The sequence below is a fragment of the Haematobia irritans genome, chromosome 1 (assembly GCF_050003625.1).
Source record: "Haematobia irritans isolate KBUSLIRL chromosome 1, ASM5000362v1, whole genome shotgun sequence".
Classification (NCBI taxonomy): Eukaryota; Metazoa; Arthropoda; class Insecta; order Diptera; family Muscidae; genus Haematobia; species Haematobia irritans.
The window spans coordinates 158,479,173-158,502,082 of NC_134397.1; the positions used below are offsets into that span (position 1 = coordinate 158,479,173).

A 22,910-nucleotide genomic window follows, 5' to 3' on the forward strand; every position below is an offset into this window, starting at 1 on the left:
ACTTACTTAGAATTTAGAAGACGGTGTTAGGAGGTTTTAAGATACCATACCACAACTCAAGTAATTCGATTGTGGATGGCAGTGTTTAGAAGAAGTTTCTACGCAATCCATGGTGGAGGGTTCATAAGATTCGGCCTGGCCGAACTTACGGCCATATATACTTCTTTTTATTGATTTGTTTTGGGTATATACACACAACACAGTAATAACAAAATAATAAATATTGGACACAAAATTTTAATGGAATAGAACTACATCGAAAGAGTTAAGCTAAAACTGTACCGAACAGCACGCAATTAAAATATACTATTGCAATCGCACTGCGAGATTAAAGCATTTTTACTTTTTTCTTTGGAATACAGTTATTTGGCAACCTAATGAGAGAGAGTTATTTGTAAAGTGGTGCATTGAGGTGAAACAACCATTCAATTTTTCTACATTAATCCCATATAATGGAAAGTCCTCTTGCTCCCACTCACGCTCTTTCCCTATTACCAGTAACACAAAGACTTCTTTTTGTTATTAGATTGAGCATAGAGAAGATCTACCTGCGAAAACATTAAGAGAGAGTATTTTCATTGTTCAATTTCTCTTGGTAAGAGCTTTTGTAAGGTGGCAAACACATAAACAGCCCTTAGAAGATGTCTGTCAAGATAAATTGTAATGTTTAAATCTGTCTACAGGCATATTGAATTATTTAAAATCTAAATAATATTCTACTATAATAATTATCTAGAATCTTCATTTGGTATACAACGTAATAACAAAGAAGTTTTCTCTTGTCAAGGAAAAGAGATGCAATAGGTAAGAGTCTCCAAAAGGGGTTATAACAGAGAGATTTACTTGCACCACCCCCCCCCCCCCCATCGTTCCACCAAATTCCTAAAGTATGGTATATACGAAAACACGAATTATTTTTGGCTTCAGTTCGATGTTTAATTTTATATTGTTCGGTTGCGTTTTCGGGTCGAGAACATTCATATGTGGACATTCCAAACAATCCTTTGCTAAAATTATTTTGTGCTTTATTATTATTTCTAAATGTTATATAAAGTTGAAGTACATAAAGCTTGAAAACAATAAAAAATATAAATTTGTCTGCTACCATCAAAGTGTCATATGGTTTGTTGAGATAAAAAAACCAATGAAATGAAATTAAGTATCTAAAATATTTAATTTTGGCTACTTATAAATTAATCCAAATAAAACGCTTCAGGTAAGTCTTAGATATATTCTGTCCTTAAACATACCAAATATTTTTGTGATTATTTAAACTTGCCTTATTAACTTATAGCTTATTCGATTCAATATTTATTTATTGATTGCGATTGCTGGGCATGTTATGCATGTTAGCAAACGAATTAGTAGCGACGCTTAAAATTGTTTTTTTGCTTTTGACCTACTCACACAAACAAATAAACAAAGGTCTCGAAAAATATAAACGCTTTCTTTCTCTCATTTATAATATCACCCAAAATGAGGTTTCTCCAATTACGAGTGGGAGAATTGGCTTTGGGTTTTCTCAAAAATATCTTCTAGTTGAATATAGATGGCGCCCCTATCTAGTTTTAACTAATTATCTACATAAGATAAATAAAAGATAAAGAGATTTTCGAAAAACTGAGAATACGTGTTGTGTGTAAACTTCCAACTATCTTATGAATATGGGTGTAAATGTATAAATTAAAAATTTAATTAAATTAAAAAATGTTTCCAACTAAAAATATAATTGATAATTTTGTACGGAAAAATTAGTTAATTAGTTAAAAAACGTGAAATTTTTCAATTATTTGAAAAATTTCATACGATTTGTTTGAAATTTTAAATCTAGAGTTATTTTAGATGCAAATGTAGCTACATTGTAGAAATTAACAATAAAATACTACAAATCGAAAATGTAATGTTACCAATATCCATTAATGGATATAATAAACTTTTTAATCACATTAAATTATCTCAATTAACATTCTAATTAAATACAAATTATATCCGATTACAATTTTAATTTTAATTGAAACAAATTTGTTCGGGGATAGTTAGTATCCAGTGGTACATTAAAGAAAAATTCAATTCCAATCGAAAAACTCATAAGAAATTAATTTCCAAAAAAAAAATATTTATATTTATTTAAATAATTGTGAATAAATATTAAAAAACTTATTTAAATTAAAAAAATAATTTAATGTTATAATTGTTTCGATTTCAGCTTAAAAACATCGTTGACTAAACTACAAGAGTGGAAAAGTAAAAAGTAAGTCAAATGCATTTATTATTTATAATTAGTTCTGTGATTGATTGAAGCATTTGCAATTAAAAAGTTAATTGGATCTATTTATTTCGTGATTGAATCAGAATTTTTTTCCGTGTAAGATAAATTCAGATATAGTGAAGTTACGGCAAATATTTTTATAGAATGATTACACAACCATACCGGTCAGCATGGCTGGCCCAAATGTTCAATTATTTTGAACAACCTCTCGGAGTAAATCCAAATCAGTGTTTTTAGTTCTTGGACCGCATCATATGAGCGATGTGTTTCAAGTGCTCGCTGTAATTGATCATTTCTTCGATGAAAACAAATATTCCTTGGCTGGAACTGATCACCAACAATTACAGCTGAAAGTTCATTTATCGTTGGTGCACTGTATCATAATAGATGCCCATTCCAATCATCAAAAATTGTTTATATGAAAAACTTGTCTTCCTCATATCTCCTAAACTATGCGTCCTAGAGCGAAAAGGAGGTTGATTCGTGACCACGCCCCCCCAAAATTCGAAATTCCATTCAAATCATGAAAACATTGAAATTTTTATATGAAAAACTTATTTTGCTCATATCTCCTAAACTATGCGTCCTAGAGCGAAAAAGAGACTAATTCGTGAGCAACCCCCAACATTCGAAATTCCATCCAAATCATGAAGAAATTGAAATTTTTATATCAAAAACTAGTTTTGCCCATATCATGTTTTGCTCATAAACAATGCATCCTAGAGCGATAATTCTTGACCACCCCAAAATTCGAAATTCCATCCAAATCATCAAAAAATTTAAATTTTTATATGAAAAACTTGTTTTACACATATCTCCTATACTACGCGTCTTAGAGCGAAAAGGCGATTAATTCGTGACCACACCCCAAATCGTGAAAAAAACTAATATTTTTATATGAAAAACTTATTTTGGGGCTATATATAATTATGGACTGATATGAACCAATTCCTGAATGGTTGTTGGAAACCATATACTAACATCACGTACCAAATTTCAACCGAATCGGATGAATTTTGCTCTTCCAAGGGGCTTCGGAGGTCAAATCTGGGGAGCGGTTTATATGCGGCCTATATATAATTATGGACCGATTTCGACCAATATTTACGTGGGTGTTTGAGGCCATATATTAACACCACATACCAAATTTCAACTGAATCAGATTAATTTTGGTCTTCCAAGAGGCTCCGGAGGTCAAATCTTGTGATCGGTTTATATGGGGGCTATATATAATTATGGACCGATGTGGACCAATTTTTGCATGGTTGTAAGAAACCATATGCTAACCACATGTACCAAATTTGAGCCGGATCGGATGAAATTTGCTTCTCTTAGAGGATCTGCAAGCCAAATTTGGGGATCCGTTTATATGGGGGCTATACGTAAAAGTGGACCGATATGGCTTATTTGCAATACCATCCGACCTACATCAATAACAACTATTTGTGCCAAGTTTCAAGTCTATAGCTTGTTTCGTTCGGAAGTTAGCGTGATTTCAACAGACGGTCGGACGGACGGACGGACATGCTTAGATCGACTCAGAATTTCACCACGACCCAGAATATATATACTTTATGGGGTCTTAGAGCAATATTTCGATGTGTTACAAACGGAATGACAAAGTTAATATACCCCCCATCCTATGGTGGAGGGTATAAAAATGGAAATTCTATGGACAAACTTGTTTTGCTCATACCCCCCAAACTGAGCGCCCTAGAGCGAAAAGGAGGTTAATTCGTGACTCCCCAAAATATGAAATTCCACACAAATCATCAAAAATTGAAATGTTTATATGAAAAACTTGTTTTGCTCATATCTCCTAAGCTATCCGTCCTAGGGGACTTTTTTGTTGGGTATTTTTAATTTTATTTCTATAGAGAACATTTTGTTTATTTTTTTATAGATAATTTTTTAAAATTTTATTTCTATAAAAAGTTTTGTTAAAATTTTATTTCTATAGAAAATTTTGTTAGCATTTTATTTTTATAGAAAATTTTGTCAAAGTTTTATTTCTACGGAAAATTTTGTCAAAATTTTATTTCTCAATCAAAAATTCTGAAAATCTACAAAACACTAAAAAATCTACAATTTCTGGTACACTTCTACCACCTATGGCAACGTGTCTACCACCCAATTTTACTACTTGAATGTTTAAAATATTTTTTGTTTTTCAAAAAAAGGTTGTCAAAATGTATTGGGGTTTTTGTAAGGAATTTAAATGTAAATTGGGGATTTTTGGGGACAAGAGCCAGAAAAATACTGTCAACACTGGTTACCACCACCAAATAATTCGAGATTCCGTCCAAATCATGGAAAAATTTAAATTTTTATTTTTTATAAAAACTTGTTTTGCTCATATCTCCTAAACTATGCGTCCTAGAGCGAAAAGGAGGTTAATTCGTGACCATCCCCAAAAAATTAAAATTTCCATCCAAATCATGGAAAAATTTAAATTTTTATATGAAAAACTTGTTTTGCTTACATCTCCTAAACTATGCGTCCTAGAGCGAAAAGGAGCATCGTGAACACCCCTAAAAATCCAAAATTGTATCGAGGTGATTAATAAAACAAGTATATACAGCAGTAAGTTCGGCCGGGCCGAATCCTAAATACCCACCACCATGAACCAAATATTAGGGTTTCCTTTGAAATTTCAGGAGGGCTTGAGGACACTTCCCGAAGATAAATTTAAAGATTTCACCTATGAGGACTATATCAGATTCTGGATTTATAAGAACCATTTTTGTTTGAGTTTTAGAGGAATCATTAACATCTCTTGTCAGTGTGCAAGAAAATTATAAAATAACGTCTTGAGTTGAAATCTTAAATCTGTAGATTTTCACTCCAGAAGTAAAATCTGGAAATTTTACACTGAGTTTCAAGCAATTTTCATGATGAGTGCGCCTTCTATACCCTCAAGAAGTGAAATCGGTCTATATGGAGACATTACCAAATGGAGCGATAAAAACTTAATCCGACACACGTTTTTGTGAGCCTAAAATACCAGAATATTCACAATTTCAGGCAAATCGAAAAAAAACTACGGTTTCTAGAAACCCAAGGAGTTAAATCGTTATTATCGTTATTACAGGAGCTATACTAAAATATGGACCAATACTCACCGTTTTCGGCACACGTCTTTATGGCCCGAAAATACCTCTAGATTTCCAATTTCAGGCAAATTGAATAAAAACTACGGTTTCTAGAAGCCCAAGATGTAAAATCGGGATATCGGTCTATATGGGGGCTATACCAAAACATGGACTGATACTCACCATTTGTGGCACACCTCTTTATGGTTCTAAAACACTTCTTGATTTCCAATTTCAGGCAAATTGTATATAAACTACGGATTCTATAAACCCAAGATGTAAAATCGGGAGATCGGTCTATATGAGGGCTATACCAAAACATGGAACGATACGGACTATTTTCGAGGCACCTTTTGATGGTCCTCAAGTACCTCTAGATTTTCAATTTCAGGCAAATTGGATAAAAAATACGGTTTCTATAAGCCCAAGACCCCAAATCGGGAGGTCGGTTTATATGGGAACCATACCAAAACATGGACCGATGCTCACCATTTTTGGCACACCTCTTTACGGTTCTGAAGTACCTCTCGATTTCCAATTTCAGGTAAATTTAATAAAAACTTCGGTTTCTATAAGCCCAAGAAGTAAAATCGGGAGATTGGTCTATATGGGTGCAATACCAAAATATGGACCGATACTCACAATTTTTGGCACACGTATTTGTGGTCCTACAATACCTCTAGATTTCCAATTTCAGGAAAATTGAATAAAAACTACGGTTTCTATAAGCCCAAGAAGTAAAATTGGGAGGTCAGTCTATATGGGGGCTATACCAAAACATGCACCGATACTCACCATATTTGGCATACCTCTTTATGGTCATAAAATACCTCTAGATTTCAGGCAAATTGGATAAAAACTACCATTTCTATAAGCCCAAGACCTCAAATCGGAAGGTTGGTTTATATGGGGACTATATCAAAACCTGGACCGATATAGTCTGTCTGTCTGTCTGTCTGTTGTAATCACGCGACAGTCTTCAATAATGAAGCAATCGTGCTGAAATTTTGCGCAAACTCGTCTTTTGTCTGCAGGCAGATCCAGTTCGAAGATGGGCTATATCGGTCCAGGTCTTGATATAGTCCCCATATAAACCGACCTCCCGATTTGGGGTCTTGGGCTTATAGAAATCGTAGTTTTTATCCAATTTGCCTGACATTTGAAATCTAGAGGTATTGTAGGACCACAAATATGTGTGCCAAAAATTGTGAGTATGGGTCCATATTTTGGTATAGCCCCCATATAGACCGATCTCCCGATTTTACTTCTTGGGCTTATAGACCCCGCAGTTTTTATTCAATTTACCTGAAATTGAAAATCTAGAGGTATTGTAGGACCACAAATACGTGTGCCAAAAATTGTGAGTATCAGTCCATATTTTGGTATGGTCCCCATATAAAACGACCTCCCGATTTGGGGTCGTGGGCTTATAGAAACCGTAGTTTTTATCCAATTTGTCTAAAATTGGAAATCTAGAGGTATTTTAGGACCATAAAGAGGTGTGCCGAAAATGGTGAGTATCGGTCCATATTTTGGTATAACCCCCATATAGACCGATTTCCCGATTTTACTTCTTGGGCTTCTAGAATCCGAAGTTTTTATCCTATTTGCCTGAAATTGGAAATCTAGAGGTATTTTCGGGTCATAAAGAAGTGTGCCGAAAACGGTGAGTATCGGTCCATATTTTAGTATAGCCCCCATAAGAACGATCTCCCGATTTAACTCCTTGGGTTTCTAGAAACCGTCGTTTTTTTTTCGATTTGCCTGAAATTGTGAATATTCTGGTATTTTAGGCTCACAAAAATGTGTGTCGGATTAAGTTTTTATCGCTCCATTTGGTAATGTCTCCATATAGACCGATTTCACTTCTTGAGGGTATAGAAGGCGCACTCATCATGAAAATTGCTTGAAACTCAGTGTAAAATTTCCAGATTTTACTTCTGGGGTGAAAATCTACAGATTTAAGATTTCAACTCAAGACGTTATTTTATAATTTTCTTGCACACTGACAAGAGATGTTAATGATTCCTCTAAAACTCAAACAAAAGTGGTTCTTATAAATCCAGAATCTGATATAGTCCTCATAAGTGAAATCTTTAAATTTATCTTCGGGAAGTGTCCTCAAGCCCTCCTGAAATTTCAAAGGAAACCCTCATATTTGTTTCATGGGGGTGGGTATTTAAGATTCGGCCCGGCCGAACTTAGTGCTGTATATACTTGTTATTATATCTCCTTGTCCATGCGTCCTAGAACGAAAATAAATTTGATTTGTTTAGTGTATGCTATTGGCTATTAATTTAATTGAACCAATTATATATGTATATAAAAACACATATAACAATTAAAGGAAAACAAATCTATTAGTTTACTTCCATTCAATTATATACAATCGGAATTCAATGTAATTTATCGATAGCAAAGTTACGTCAATAAATTCTATTTAAAAATTTTATCCAACATCAGAGGATCTGACACAATGACAAACCCCTAATTACCAATTATATATTTCGATGAAAGACTCCACACACTCTCAGGATATAAGATTAAAATTGAAAATGTTATGGAAATGAATGTTAGGTGCCTGCAGTCATTTTCATCAACATTGAACCGAGAAATACACTTGAAGTAATGAAATTCACATAAGGCAATTTAATCTGCTATCTACATAGAGGTTAATGTAACCTGTATCCTGGTAACAACAAGGGAGCCCATATATAAAATTAAAAAATTTAGAAAATTTTTGTTTGTGACAGTGACACATTTTAGCATATGGCACTAAAAGGGCTTCCTTGAAAATGAACATCATATTTTGTGACACAGTATTTAATTGGAATATAATTTTCTGATAGCATTAAATACGAAGTCTTAAAATCTTCAATATTTATAAATTTATATGTATGTATTTATGGCAGGTCACCTGTGGAGTAAAAAATATCTTAAGGGATGTATCAAAATGTAGTATAAATGCGGAAAAGTAGATTTGTAGCCTATATGGAAATTATAAGATTTTTATATGTCCTACAAAAAAAAAATACTTTCCTCCCCAACGAACATTCAAAATAAAATTGTTTGGGAACAAATTTGTATTATTTGTGTGATAAACGCTGAGGTCTTTTATAGGAATGTAAACAACAATGTAATAAATAATAAATAAAGTGTTTTGGTTTATTTAATCTCCTCTATATCTGTCGCACAGTGTTTTTTTTTTGTAATTTTTACCACCTCATCAGAATTCATAAATTATTTCTAAATTTTACTCCGGATGCAGAATTAACATAATCCACGTGTAAGCCAAGCACAATCCTCTGAGCCATTTATCATCAACACAAATCTCGTTGTACACAGAAAAAAATTTCACCAAAATATTTCCAATTAAAAAGTTGATTGAAGTTGAAAATTTTTTCAATTAATAAATTAATTGATACAATTAACTTTTAAATCAAGATAGAAACAGTAAGCTTATTATGTCAATGATTAAACATTTCCAAATTTTGTATTAAAAAATTATTGATTTTGAATCAAACTCGGAAGACTAAGTCGCTTAACAAAGTTATCGACATTTTTTAATTTTTAACTAAAAATTTACATCAAGCTCTCCATTTTTAATCCAACTAGAAACAAAAAGTCAGTTAAGAAAGTAATTGAAAATAATTACGTTTTTAATGGAAAAAATTAATTGAGTTTTACATTCAACATCAATTAAATTTTTAATTGAATCAATTAAAAAACAAGTGAGTAAAGTAGAAAGTCGGGCGGGGCCGACTATATCATACCCTAAACCACCCCTACTGAATTAGTAAACATAAGCATTTGTGGGGTATCATTGGTATAGGTTTTGGAGAACATAAAGAGGGGTACATGTTTATGGGTCTCTTGTCACAATCTGAGCAGAAATGTCTTATATTAGGAGCTATAGTTTATTTTGCACCAAAAGAGTTAGTATGCCACTAATATTGAGTCCATTATTAAACAAGTAAATACGGCCGTAAGTTCGGCAAGGCCGAATCTTATGTACCCTCCACCATGGATTGCGTGGAAACTTCTACGAAAGACTGTCATCCACAATCGAATTACTTGGGTTGGAGTATCTTAAAACTTCTTAACATCGTTTTCTAAATTGTGAGTTAGTCCATACGTGGTATATATTAGACAAAACATTTATGTATAGGTAAGTCTACAAATAATTACGAATCGACATGGAAATTGAAATATGGGGGTCGCTTTTATGGGGGTTATATAGAATTATGAACTTGATATGGACCAATTTTTGTGTGATTGGGGATCGATTTATCTCAGGGCTATGTCTAACTATAAACCGATATGGACCTAGTTAACATAGGCATGGTTATTAACGGTCATATACTAGCACAATGTACCAAATTTCAACTTGGATGAAATTTGCTCCTCCAAGGGGCTCCAAAACCAAATCTCGGGATCGGTTTATATGGGTGCTATATATAATTATGGACTGATATGAACCAATTCCTGCATGGTTGGTGGATACCATATACTAACATCACGTACCAAATTTCAACCGTATCGGATGAATTTTGCTCTTCCAAGGGGCTCCGGAGGTCAAATCTGAGGATCGGTTATATGGGGTCTGTATGTAATTATTGACCGATTTCGACCAATTTTTGCATGGGTATTTGAGGCCATATGTTAACACCACGTATCAAATATCAACTGAATCAGATGAATTTTGGTCTTCCAAGAGGCTTCGGAGGTCAAATCTGGTGAGCGCCATGTAGCTCTTACATAAATCTATTGCCCTAGTTGCAGAAATTTGGATTTATTACCCACAACTAATTGACCGATTTCCTCTTTTTATACCCTCCACCATAGGATGGGGATATATTAACTATGTCATTCCGTTTGTAACACATCGAAATATTGCTCTAAGACCCCATAAAGTATATATTCTGGGTCGTGGTGAAATTCTGAGTCGATCTGACCATGTCCATCCGTCCGTCTGTTGAAATCACGCTAACTTCCGAACGAAACAAGCTATCGACTTGAAACTTGGCACAAGTTGTTGTTATTGATGTAGGTCGGAAGGTATTGAAAATGGGCCATATCGGTCCTCTTTTACGTATAGCCCCCATATAAACGGACCCCCAAATTTGGCTTGCGAGGCCTCTAAGAGAAGCAAATTTCATCCGATCCGGCTGAAATTTGGTACATGGTGTTAGTATATGGTATCTAACAACCATGCAAAACTTGGTCCACATCGGTCCATAATTGTATATAGCCCCCATATAAACCGATCCCCCGATTTGGCTTGCGAGGCCTCTAAGAGAAGCAAATTTCATCCGATCTGGCTGAAATTTGGTACATGGTGTTAGTATATGGTCTCTAACAACCATTCAAAAATTGGTTCACATCGGTCCATAATTATATATAGCCCCCATATAAACCGATCCCCCGATTTGGCTTGCGAGGCCTCTAAGAAAAGCAAATTTCATCCGATCCGGCTGAAATTTGGTACATGGTGTTAGTATATGGTCTCTAACAACCGTGCAAAAATTGGTCCGCATCGGTCCATAATTATATATAGCCCCCATATAAACCGATCCCCCGATTTGGCTTGCGAGGCCTTTAAGAGAAGCAAATTTCATCCGATGCGGCTGAAATTTGGTACATGGTGTTAGTATATGGTCTCTAACAACCATGCAAAAATTGGTTCACATCGGCCCATAATTATATATAGCCCCCATATAAACCGATCCCCCGATTTGGCTTGCGAGGCCTCTAAGAGAAGCAAATTTCATCCGATCCGGCTGAAATTTGGTACATGGTGTTAGTATATGGTATCTAACAACCATGCAAAACTTGGTCCACATCGGTCCATAATTATATATAGCCCCCATATAAACCGATCCCCCGATTTGGCTTGCGAGGCCTCTAAGAGAAGCAAATTTCATCCGATCTGGCTGAAATTTGGTACATGGTGTTAGTATATGGTCTCTAACAACCATTCAAAAATTGGTTCACATCGGTCCATAATTATATATAGCCCCCATATAAACCGATCCCCCGATTTGGCTTGCGAGGCCTCTAAGAAAAGCAAATTTCATCCGATCCGGCTGAAATTTGGTACATGGTGTTAGTATATGGTCTCTAACAACCGTGCAAAAATTGGTCCGCATCGGTCCATAATTATATATAGCCCCCATATAAACCGATCCCCCGATTTGGCTTGCGAGGCCTTTAAGAGAAGCAAATTTCATCCGATGCGGCTGAAATTTGGTACATGGTGTTAGTATATGGTCTCTAACAACCATGCAAAAATTGGTTCACATCGGCCCATAATTATATATAGCCCCCATATAAACCGATCCCCCGATTTGGCTTGCGAGGCCTCTAAGAGAAGCAAATTTCATCCGATCCGGCTGAAATTTGGTACATGGTGTTAGTGTGTGGTCTCTAACAACCATGCAAAAATTGGTCCACATCGGTCCATAATTATATATAGCCCCCATATAAACCGATCGCCAGATTTGACCTCCGGAGCCTCTTGGAAGACCAAAATTCATTTGATTCAGTTGAAATTTGGTACGTGGTGTTAATATATGGTCTCAAACTTCCATGCAAAAATTGGTCGACTTCGGTCCATAATTATATATAGCCCCCATATAAACCGATCTCCAGATTTGACCTCCGGAGCCCCTTGGAAGAGCAAAATTCATCCGATTCGGTTGAAATTTGGTACGTGATGTTAGTATATGGTATCCAACAACCATGCAGGAATTGGTTCATATCAGTCCATAATTATATATAGCACCCATATAAACCGATCCCCAGATTTGACCTCCGGTTCATTTTGGAGAAGCAAAAGTCATCCGATCTGGTTGAAATTTTGTACGTGGTGGTAGTATATGATATTTAACAGCCATGCCAAAAGTGGTCCATATCAGTCCATAATCATATATAGCCCCCCATATAAAGCGATCCCGAGATTTGGTTTTGGAGCCTCTTGGAGGAGCAAATTTTATCCGAGTCAGTTGAAATTTGATACATTGTGCTAGTATATGACCGTTAACAACCATGCCTATCTAGGTCCATATCGGTCTATAGTTATATATAGCCTTCAGATAAATCGATCCCCAATCACACAAAAATTGGTCCATATCAATAATTGTATATAGCCCCCATATAAGCGACCCCCATATTTCAATTCTGGCTCCCTACGTACCGTGCAAAAGTCCATATCGATTCGTAATTATTTGTAGACTTACCTACACATACTTTTTTTTTGTCTAATGTATACCACGTATGGACTTACTCAAAATTTAGAAAACGATTTAAGATACCACAACCCAAGTAATTCGATTGTGGATGACAGTCTTTCGTAGAAGTTTCTACGCAATCTATGGTGGAGGGTACATAAGATTCGGCCTGGCCGAACTTACGGCCGTTTATACTTGTTTTTATTATTTCCGATATTTTTTGCCTTCGAACAATAAATTTAAAATGCATAAATGAAAAATATAGCGGTTTATTTTGTTGCATTTTATATCAGCCACCCTGCACAGAAAGAAAAGTTGCTAGGTTGCTAGGAACGACATGTTAGATAAATAAATAAAAATCTTTAAAAGCAAGGGGAATTTCTTCTGTCTAAAGTATTTATTAGGTTGTGAATATCGTTTTTACGTAAAAAAACCAATCTCTGCTTACCAATTCAATGTTTATATTTCGGTGGCATTATTATTTCACTTTACCATTTCAATTATATAAGTATATTTCGATGTTTGCTCTCCTTTCCGCTTACTCTACTCTGCCACCATTATTCGAATTCACAGTATCTGTGCTGAATATTAAACAATAGTGTTGCCATAATTATGAAGTTTATATTAATTCTGATTATTACCTGCCCTAACAGCAAGAAATAATAACAAATATGAAATATTGCAATAACATTACTCCCAACACAATCATTAACGTTGTCAGTCTGCCTTCATTATTTTCATCATCCTCACAAACAAATACCAGCACTGGGAAATCACAACGCAATCATCATTCTCCACATCATTATGACAGAATGGATGATTGTGTTTCTCTTTCAATTTTACGAAATCCATTCAATTTCAAATTGAATCACTTTCGTCCTAGCTTTCATACAAAATTAAATTATCTTTGACATTGACAACCTTCAACAAAATATGAATGAAGTTTTACTACTGAGCCTATAATAGTATACCATTGGTGGGATCGGCTGGTTTTGATGGTAATCATAATCTGTGGCTTTAGAGGTCTTTTGTATCGGATTACAACAACTAATGGACATTTTTTAAATATATAATGAGTTTTTTTTTTTTTTTGAAATATTAAGAGTTTAAAGTGAATAGAAATGTCTGGGGGGTACAATAGTCAAAAATAGACATTCCGACTAATGGAATTTTGTCGAAAAGTCGATTAATCGAAACTAAACAGGTCAGGCCGAATCTTACGTACCCTCCACCATGGATTGCGTAAAAAATATATCCTAAACACTGTCATCCATAGTCGAATTAGTTAGGCCTATCACAAATTGTCTTCTAAATGTATATTAATTCTGATTCTACGAGGGCAGTTCGGAAACTCCTTAGCCTAACACAAAAAGCGCGGTATAAACAGAAAAAAGTTAAGTGTTTTAAAAATTTCCATCTCTGTTATGAACACATGTTAAATTTTGTTTCGATCTGGCAACTCCTTCATAGGAACAGGTGTTTCATAGAAACAGGTGTTCAAAAAATACGCATCCGCAATTTTTATACCCTCCCCCATAGGATGGGGGTTATATTAACTTTGTCATTCCGTTTGTAACACATCGAAATATTGCTCTAAGACTCCATAAAGTATATATATTCTGGATCGTAGTGAAATTTTGAGTCGATCTAAGCATGTCCGTCCGTCCGACTGTCGAAATCGCGCTTACTTCCGAACGAAACAAGCTATCGACTTGAGCGTAGCTAATGGCCAAGGGCTATAGCCCCCCCTAGCTAAAAATTAATGGACTGAAGTTATAGGTTCAATTACTGTTTTATTTTATAAAACTAAATAAAAATCAGTCTTCATCATAACTAGACAACTAATTTATAATAAAGGAACTAAAAGTAGTTCCACACTTTTTCTCAGCAAAAAAATTGGGAGTTGTTATAAAGGCATAACTTTAAAAGCACTTCCAAAAATGTCCTCACAAAGAAGTTCATTATTTTAACCCAATTTTTATACCCACCACCATAGAATGGTGACGGGGTATAATAAGTTTGTCATTCCGTTTGTAACGCATCGAAATATCGATTTCCGACTATATAAAGTATATATATTCTTGATCAGGGAGAAATTCTAAGACGATATAAGCATGTCCGTCTGTCCGTCTGTCTGTCTGTCTGTCTGTCTGTTGTAATCACGCTACAGCATTCAATAATGGAGCTATCGTCCTGAAATTTGGCACAGAATCGTCTTTTGTCTGCGCGCAGGTCAAGTTCGAAGATGGGCTATATCGGGCCATGTTTTGGTATAGCCCCCATATAAACCGACCTCCCGATTTGGGGTCTTTCGCTTATAGAAACCGTAGTTTTCATCCAATTTGCGCGAAATTGAAAATCTAGAGGTATTTTGGGACCTTGAAGAGGTGTGCCAAAAATGGTGAGCGTCGGTCCATGGTTTGGTATAGCCCCCATATAAACCGACCTCCCGATTTGGGGTCTTTCGCTTATAGAAACCGTAGTTTTCATCCAATTTGCGCGAAATTGAAAATCTAGAGGTATTTTGGGACCTTGAAGAGGTGTGCCAAAAATGGTGAGCGTCGGTCCATGTTTTGGTATAGCCCCCATATAAACCGACCTCCCGATTTTACTTCTTGGGCTTATAGAAACCGTAGTTTTTATCCAATTTGCCTGAAATTGGAAATCTAGAGGTATTTTTGGGCCATAAAGAGGTGTGCCGAAAACGGTTAGTATCGGTCGGTATTTTAGTATAGCCCCCATAAGAACGATCTCCCGATTTAACTCCTTAGGTTTCTAGAAACCGTAGCTTTTATCCGATTTGCCTGAAATTGTAAATATTCTCGTATTTAAGGCTCACAAAAACGTGTATCGGATTAAGTTTTTATCGGTCCATGTGGTAATGCCTCCATATAGACTAATTTCACTTCTTGTGAGTATAGAAGGCGCACTGATCATGAAAATTGCTTGAAACTCAATGTAAAATTTCCAGATTTTATTTTTCGGGTGAAAATCTACAGATTTAAAATTTCAAATCAAGACGTTATTTTATAATTTTCTTGCACACTTACAAGAGATGTTAATGATTCCTCTAAAACTCAAACAAAAATGGTTCTTATAAATCCAGAATCTGATATAGTTCTCATAGGTGAAATCTTTAAATGTATCTTCGGGAAGTGTCCTCAAGTCCTCAAGCCCTCCTGAAATTTCAAAGGAAATCCTAATATTTGGTTCATGGTGGTGGGTATTTAAGATTCGGCCCGGCCGAACTTACTGCTGTATATACTTGTTATAACTCGTTTTTATACCCACCACCATAAAATGTTGACGGGGGTATAATAAGTTTGTCATTCCGTTTGTAACACATCGAAATATCGATTTCCGACTATAGAAAGTATATATATATTCTTGATCAGGGAGAAATTCTAAGACGATATAAGCATGTCCGTCTGTCTGTCTGTCTGTTGTAATCACGCTACAGCCTTCAATAATGGCGCTATCGTCCCGAAATTTGGCACAGATTAGTTTTTTGTTTGCAGGCAGGTCAAGTTCGAAGATGGGCTATATCAGTCCAAGCTTTGATATAGTCCCCATATAAACCGACCACCCGATTTGGGGTCTTGTGCCTATAAAAGCCGTAGTTTTTATCAGATTTGCCTGAAATTAAAAATCTAGAGGTATTTTAGGACCATAAGAAGGTGTGTCGAAAATCGTTCGTATCGGTCCATGTTTTGATATAGCCCCATATAGACCGATCTTCCGATTTTGCTTCTTGGGCGTCTAGAAACTATATTTACCATCCGATTTGCCAGAAATTGGAAATCTAGAGGTATTGTGGGACTATAAAGAGGTGTGTCGAAAATGGTCCATATCGGTCAATGTTTTGGTATAGCCCCCATATAGACCGATCTCCCGATTTTGCTTCTTACGCGTCTAGAAACAGTATTTTCTATCCAATTTGTATGAAATTGAAAATCTAAAGGTATTTTGGGACCATAATGAGGTGTGTCGAAAATGGTCCGCATCGGTCCATGTTTTGATATAGCCCCCATATAAACCAACCTCCCGATTTGGAGTCTTGGGCCTATAAAAACCGTAGTTTTTATCCAATTTGCTTGAAATTGGAAATATAGAGGTATTTGAGGACTATAATAAGGTGTGCCGAAAATGGTGCTCATCGGTCCATGTTTTGGTATAGCCCCCATATAGACCGATATCCCGATTTTGCTTTTAGGGCTTCTAGAAACTATATTTACCATCCGATTTGCCTGAAATTGGAAATCTAGAGGTATTTGAGGACCATAAAAAAGTGTGCCGAAAATAATGCTCATCGGTCCATGTTTTGATATAGCCCCCATAGAGACTGATTTCCCGATTTTGCTTCTTGGGCTTCTAGAAACTATATTTTCTATCCGATTTTACTGAAATTGAAAATCTAGAGTTCTTTTGGGACCATAAAAAGGTGTGCCGAAAATGGTGCACATCGGTCCATTTTTTGGTATAGCCCCATATAGACCGATCTCCCATTTTGCTTCTTGGGCTTCTAGAAACTATATTTACCATCCGATTTGCCTGAAATTCTTGAGCTACAATAAACTGTATTTATTACATGATTTGGCTGAAATTCGAAATCTAGAGGTATTTTTAGACCACAAATAAGAGTGCCGAAATTGAGGTATATCGGCCCATTTTTTGGTATAACCCCCATATAGACTGATCTCTCGATTTTTACTTCTTGGGCGTCTAGAGACTATATTTTCTGGCCGATTTGTTTGAAATTGAAAATCTGGAGGTATTTTAAGATCACAAATATGTGAGTAGCAAATGGTGCCTATCGGTCCATGTTTTGGTATAGCTCCCATATACACCGATCTCCCGGCTTTATTTCTTGGGCTTCTAGAATCCGATTTGCTGGAAATTAGTAATCTATAACAAAATTTTAGACAAACGAAATTTCTTTTTCTTATAAAGTGTTTTCGTTTATTCAACGATTGTCTTTAAAATTTGTGTCAAAAGAAAACTTTGCTTGTCTAAAATTACGTTTCTCCAAAAAGAAAACACTTCTTTCAGGGTATAGCAGGCGCACTGATCATGAAAATTGCTTCAAACTGAAAGTAAAAGTTCTAGATTTTACTCATCGTATTTTAATAAATGCGGAAAAATCTACAGATTTAAGATTTTAAATCAAGGCGTAATTTCAACATATACACGATATGTTTATATTTTCTCTAAAACTCAAACAAAATCTTATCTGGTCTTCATAGGTAGAATCTTTAAAATTTGTCTTCGGGAGCTGGCTCGTTTGGGAGAAGAGTTGTCATCAAACGAAGAATTTTCATAGTAAACTATTATACTTGATTCATGGTGGTGGGTATTTAAAATTCGGCCCGGCTGCTTTATATACTTGTTTATATTATTAATGGCAATTTTTTGTTTCAAATAGGATAAAAAAGTAAGAATTAATAAAATGATAAAAATTATTTAAATGATGTCGAAAAAAATCTAATTCCATTCTAGGAAAATTTCGAAGTTTTGAAAATATTTTAGGTCAAACGTTCCCATTATTTATTTGGGAAACATCAATTTGAATTTTTTAGTTCACATTCAAAACACTGAATTCGGATCACACCTTAAGAAGTGATGCAAATTCGGTGCAACGGTTGTTGAAATGGTGGGCATCCGTCCTATGACATCTTAAATTCATCGCTTCTGCGCTAATTTTGCATCACTTCCGGACACAAAAAGAACAGTTTCACAACTTTTTGGTGATGCTTTTTTTGCACCGTTATCAAGATATTCATTTATAAAAGAATAGTTTTAATATCAATTATATTTTTTTAAATAAATCAACTAAAACTCTGACTAAACAAATTAATAAAGGTGCTTTAGTTATTAAACTAAACATAAATTTAGGAACTTAAATCATAAGTACTACCAAAGTTTTATTTCATAAATATCAGACTTCAAACATTCACTTATAATAAATAATTCACTTATATAAAAATAAAGCTATGTATTGCCATCGGCAATTGAAATGAAAATTCTTTAGCGGAACTTTGTGCTAAAGATATGAAATTCTTTATCGGAACTTTGTGCGGTTTTATTTACTTGTTTAATATTCTGGGTGGGGCTAACATTTTTCTGGGGGGGGGGGTCTAAGCCCCCTCCCCAGAGGCCTTCCTACGCTTATGAACTTGGCACAAGTACACACAAAGAAAATTTCATTAAAATTGAGCCAACGAACATTTGTCATTGATATAACGAAAATGTTTCATTAATACAATGAAATAAATCGTTAATAGTACGAAACGTTACGTTGATTAACAGAAAATTCGTTATAATAACGAAAAATTTCATTGTATTAACGAATTTGTTTCATTGGCTCACTTTTAATGAAACATTTCGTTAATATAACGAAACTTTTTCTATCAGTGTAGTTGTTATTAATGTAGGTCAGTTGGTATTGCAAATGGGCCATATCGGTCCACTTTTACGTATCGCCCCCATATAAACGGACCACAAAATTTGGCTTGCGGATCCTCTAAGAGAAGCAAATTTCATCCGATCCGGCTGAAAGTTGGTACATGGTGTCAGCATATGATCTCTAACAACCATGCAAAAATTGGACCACATCGGTCAATAATTATATATACTCGTAGCACCCATATAAATCGATCCACCGATTTGGCTTGTCGAGTCTCTAAGAGAAGCAAATTTCATCCGATCAGGCTGAAATCTGGTACATGGTGTCAGCATATGATCTTTAACAACCATGCAAAAATCGGTCCACATCGGTCCATAATTATATATAGCCCCCATATAAACCGATCCCCAGATTTGGCTTGCGGAGCTTCTAAGAGAAGCAAATTTCATCCGATCCGCCTGAAATTTGGTACATGCTGTAAGTATATGGTCTCTAATAACTATGCAAAAATTGGTCCACATCGGTCAATAATTATATATAGCGCCCATATAAATCAATCCAACGATTTGACTAGCGTATCCTTTAAGAGAAGCAAATTTCATTCGATCCGGCTGAAATTTGGTACATGGTGTAAGCTTATGATCTCTAACAACTATGCAAAAATTGGTTCTTAATTATATATTGCCCCCATATAAACCGTCACCCAGATTTGACCTCCGGTGCCTTTTGGAGAAGCAACATTCATCCGATCCGATATGATATTTAACAACCATGCCAAAAGTGGTACATATCAATCAATAATTATATATAGCCCCCATATAAACCGATCCCGAGATTTGGTTTTGCAGCCACTTGGAGGAGCAAATTTCATCAGAGTCAGTTGAAATTTGGTACATTGTGCTAGTATATGGCCGTTAACAACCATGCCTAACTAGGTCCATATCGGTCTATAGTTATATATAGCCCTCAGATAAATAGATTCCCAATCACACAAAAATTCGTCCATATCAAATTCATAATTGCACAGAAAAAAATATCACCAAAATATTTCCAATTAAAAAGTTAATTGAAGTTGAACATTTTTTCAATTAATAAATTAATTGATAAAATTAACTTTTTAATCATGATAGAAACATTAAGTTAATTAAGTCAATGATTGAAATTTTTAAAATGTTTAATTAAAAAATTAATTGATACAATTAACTTTTTAATCAAATTCGGAAGACTAATTCAGTTAAAAAAGTGCTGATTTTTTTTACTTTTTTAATTAAAAATGTATTTCAAACAATCATTTGTTAATCCAAATAAAAACTCTAAGCCAATCTAACTAAGTAATTAAAAATAGTTACCTTTTTTAATTAATAAATTAATTGCGTTTTGCAATCAACATCAATTAAATTTTTAATTGAATCAATTAAAAAATTAATTGAATTTTGCTGAAAAAATCAATTAATTTTTTAATCAAGAATTTTTCCTATGCCCAATTAAAACTGTGATTGATACTATCATTTTCGTGATTGAAGACATTTCAATTAAAAAATTAATTGGATCAATTAATTTGGTGATTGAATCAGAGAAAAATTTTTTTGTGTGTGTATATAGCCCACATATAAGCGACCCCCATATTTCAATTCTGGCTGTCTACGTGCCGTGCAAAAGTCCATATCGATTCGTAATGATTTGTAGACTTACCTACACCCAGAGAAGGAATATGATCACCTCAAACATGTTTTAAGAGCAAAATGTTATTTTTGGGTGGTCACCATGTAACATGGTTTTCGCAGCTATGTTATTTTCTCGGAAATCATGTATTTGATTTCGGGAAGCAGGTTATATTTGACGAAAAAATAACATTTTAGTGACAAACATGTTACATGGTCACCATACAAAAATAACATTTTGCTCTTGAAACATGTTTGAGGTGATCATATTCCTTCTCTGCGTGTATACAAAATTTTTTCGTCTAATATGTACCACGTCTGGATTAATTCACAATTTAGAAAACGATGTTAAGAAGTTTTAAGATACCACAACCCAAGTAATTCAATTGTGGATGACACTTTTTCGTGGAAGTTTCTACGTAATCCATGGTAGAGGGTACATAAGAACTTACGGACATATATACTTGTTTTTTATTTGAAATATTAAGAGTTTTAAGTGAATAGAAATGTCTGGGCGATACAATAGCCAAAAATAGACATTCCGACTAATGGAATTTTGTCGAAAAGTCGATTAATCGAAACTAAACAGGTGAGGCCGAATCTTACGAACCCTCCAGTATGGATTGCGTAAAAAATATATCCTAAACACAGTCATCCATAATCGAATTAGTTAGGCCCATCACAATTTGTATTCTAAATTGTCCATATGGAGTTTACGAGGGCAGTTCGGAAACTTCTTAGGCTAGCACAAGAGAAGTTCACCAATGTGGTATCACAATGGACACAATGATCTAAGTGAGCCTGATACATCGGGCTGCCACCTAACCTGACCTAGGCTAGCACAAAAAGCGCGGTATAAACAGAAAAAAGTGCTTTGGAAAATTTCCATCTCTGTTATGAACACATGTTAAATTTTGCTTCGATCTAGCAACTCCTTCATATAGAAACAGGTGTTCAAAAAAGACACATCCGCAATTTTTACAATGGAAATATTAGAAATGCGTGCTGTCATTAAATATTTACATAAAACAGGTTTATCGGGACAAGAAATTCACAATGATATGTTGAATGTATTAGGTGAAAGTGCTCCTTCATATGCAACAGTAAAAAATTGGGTTGTTGAATTTAAACGTGGACGTACAAGCATTGAAGATGAACCACATAGTGGTCGTCCAAAAACAGCAACAACAACAGAAATTGTAGCCAAAGTGCATGGTATGATATTAAATGATCGACGAATAAAAAATTGCTAATATCACCGGCATCTCAAATGATCGAGTCCATTTAATTTTGCATGAAAAACTACAGATGAAAAAGCTTTCTGCAAGATGGGTGCCACATTTGTTAACAGTCGATCAAAAACGCATAAGAATGAACATTTCTCAAGCTTGTTTGGATCGTTTAAGGGAAATAATTTCATAACTGTTGATGAGACATGGATCCACCACTATACTCCAGAGACAAAAGTACAATCCAAACAATGGACTGAAGCTGGAGGAAGTGCCCCAAGGAAGGCAAAAACAATTCAATCGGCTGGTAAGGTTATGGCAACGGTTTTTTTTGGGACTTCAAAGGTATTTTATTGATTGACTATCTGCAAAAGGGTAAAACAATAAATTCAGAGTACTATTGCAACCTTTCGAATCAATTAAATGTACAAATTCGAGGAAAACGTCCTGGTTTACAACACAAAAAAATAATTTTTCATCAAGACAACGCAACAGCGCACAAGAGTGTTTTAACAATGGCTAAAATCAACGAATTAAAGTACGAGTTGCTTGACCACCCACCTTATTCTCCTGATTTAGCTCCCAGTGACTTTTACATGTTCCTAAATCTAACAATATTCCTTGCTGGCAAGCGTTTTATGTAACCTCAAATGAAGATACAATTACAGTTGTAAAGCACTATTTTGAAGACCTTGAGGAAAAACTATTTTAATCAAGGGATAGAATTGCTAGAAAAGCGTTGGACTAAGTGTATTGAAGTTTCAGGAGATTATATTGAAAAATAAAAATATGTTTGAAAAACTAACTATTCTCTTTCATTGATGATAGGCTAAGAAGTTTCCGAACCGCCCTCGTATACCGAAAGAAACCATTGTAAAAAATATTTTTTATTTTAGTATGATTTATGGCTCATGTAAGAGATCAACATTATATATATATATATATATATATATATATATATATATATATATATATATATATATATATATATATATATATATATATATATATATATATATATATATAT

General features: G+C 34.7%; 1 long non-coding RNA gene across 1 annotated transcript in view; it reads left to right on the top strand.

The window, feature by feature from the left end:
• Window positions 1-974: 974 nt before the first annotated feature.
• Window positions 975-22,910, top strand: part of LOC142242875 (uncharacterized) — a 135,836-nt gene continuing 113,900 nt past the window's right edge. Inside the window, exons 1-2 of the long non-coding RNA XR_012724226.1 lie at window positions 975-1,216; window positions 2,207-2,251. This is a non-coding gene — a long non-coding RNA (uncharacterized LOC142242875). The remainder of the gene's footprint in view (window positions 1,217-2,206; window positions 2,252-22,910) is intronic.